The following is a 2507-nucleotide window of genomic DNA, read 5'->3' on the forward strand; positions in this document are numbered from 1 at the left end:
TATATACTCTCTACTATCGACACACTTGCGTCGACACCTCTGCACTTCGTCATCATAGTCGCGTTGATTTCACCCATCAACAGCTCCATATGACACCCCTCAATCTGACAGTACTACCACCTCTTCTACCATGCGTACATACACTAAGTGTACTCATCACGATCATANCACGTCACTACATCGATGCATCTAGTCCTACATATACGATCATACGTCTCCCTCACACTACTCACAGAGCTACTACACTACACAGTCAATCAAAGATACCTCACAGACATTCTCTACAAACTCATGCATAACGCAGTCCTCTAACCACTCTCCATCTCACATCTATATAACTAGCTACAAGTATGCTACACGAAGCATCACACACCAACATACTCTCGAGAAGACATATCAGTACCATAGTATGTACTACACTCTACTTGCGACAACAACAGCCTTAGTACATAGATCCCATGTCCCATACATGTCAGACCACGACAACGGCATCACCACATTCGGGACAACACCACGATAACAGGTACCACACAATGACCCTCGTTCTGATCCTCACGGGTACACAATCCAAACACAACTTATTCAAGTCTGAACCACTGAACTCCCGATTCAAATATACGCAGGGATGCTCCCCGAGGATTTACGGAAGGCCTCCATCACTCTCACTCTCTCGCACAAGACAGCCTCCCACCGGAGTCATGACGGGATCCGGTGTTCAAGTGACTGGTCTGACCGCATCCGTTAGTATATGCATTGCCATCTTCCTATATTCTATTATGCAGACTTGATGAACCACTCTTCGTGGGTCCCACCCGCAGTACTCGGGATACCCACTCTAGTCTTAACGAGAACTGCTGACTTGCAAAAATCCTAAAACAATGCTCGAACCAGTAATATCAGATATGTAATATACTACAAATCACAAAAATACCCGAAAAAGTACTTAAAGGTCCAAATTTGGGATCGAACATAATGTCAATGGAAAAGTTCCTTTGTCCTGCTTCTTTCGTCGGAGGGCTATCTTTGGGCTTTCCGAAAAGGTCTCACATGTCAAGTTTGACCTCACGGTATAAAAGTTATAGAGTCATAAAGTTTTAACCAAAAAAAAATAAATTAAAAAAAAGAGGGATGCAACACGAGGACTTCCCGGGAGGTCACCCATCCTAGAACAACTCTCCCCCAAGCACGCTTAACTAAAGGTCAAAATTTGGAGTCGACAAAAAACAATGGATATGTTCCATTGTCCTGCTTCTTTCATTTGAGGGCTCTCTTTGGGCTTTACGAAAAGGTATCAAATGCCAAGTTTGGCCTCACTGTATAAAAGTTATAGAGTCATACAGTTTTAATCAAAGAAAAAAATTTAAAAAAAAAAAAGAATGAAACACGAGGACTTCCCGGGAGGTCACCCATACTAGTACTACTCTCACCCAAGCACGCTTAACTGCGGTGTTCTGATGGGATCCGGTGTATTAGTGCTTTTATGATCGCATCCGTTAGTATATGCAATGCAATCGTATATATTCTTTTTTAAAGACTTGATGAACCATTCGCCATGGGTTCCACCCGCTATGTAGGGATACCCCATCTATTTTTAACGAGCTTTGATGCATGAAAAAATTCTAAAACAATGCTTGAACAAGTAATTTTGGGTCCGTAATATAGCCCAAATCACAAAAATGCTCGAAAGAGTACTTAAAGGTCAAAATTTGGGATCGACAAAAAGTCAATGGAAAAGTTCCTTTGTCCTGCTTCTTTCGTCGGAGGGCTCTCTTTGGGCTTTACGAAAAGGTATCACATGCCAAGTTTGGCCTCACGGTATAAAAGTTATAGAATCATAAAGTTTTAACCAAAAAAAACCAATTTAAAAAAAAGGGGGTGGGGCCACCGGACTTGAATGCAGGACACCGGTCCTAGCTCGTCTCTGCGCGAAAACGCTTAACTATACGTTACCACACGGCATACACACCGAGATCCATGGATATGTAACCTTGGGCTGCTTATTTGATGAGCTGGCTCTCTTTAAGCGTTTCGAACATGACTGCCATGTCCAAAGTTGGCCTAACCTGTCTAAACCAGTCTGCATGTAATGAATGCGGCCAACACACAGAAGAGAGGTCTGATAGCATATGGAGCCCCCAGGAGGACTTTCTTTGAAGCAACGCAACGGACAACTACTGATTGCCACTCACCCTCTACTCCTGAGATATGACAGGATACGGTCCACTACTGCTGGCCCCATCGGGTCAAAATCCTTATGCAAGGCGGTTGCATATATCCCATTTTGCCTACTAAATGAACCATTTGCCCCGAGATCCGCCCGATATGTATGGCTACCCGAAACAAGATTACCCTGTTATAGAGCGTGAACTACATCTAAAACAGTGCAAGAACACGTTATCATGGCGACGGACTATTACCCAAACCATCACCCAGATCAAGTTTGTTGTGGACTGGGAGACTTAGAGCTCTACATAAAGTCCCTGGAGGGGGTCCATCGTTCTGATCCT

This window comes from Arabidopsis thaliana, chromosome 5 (assembly GCF_000001735.4).
Source record: "Arabidopsis thaliana chromosome 5, partial sequence".
In the NCBI taxonomy this organism is placed as follows: Eukaryota; Viridiplantae; Streptophyta; class Magnoliopsida; order Brassicales; family Brassicaceae; genus Arabidopsis; species Arabidopsis thaliana.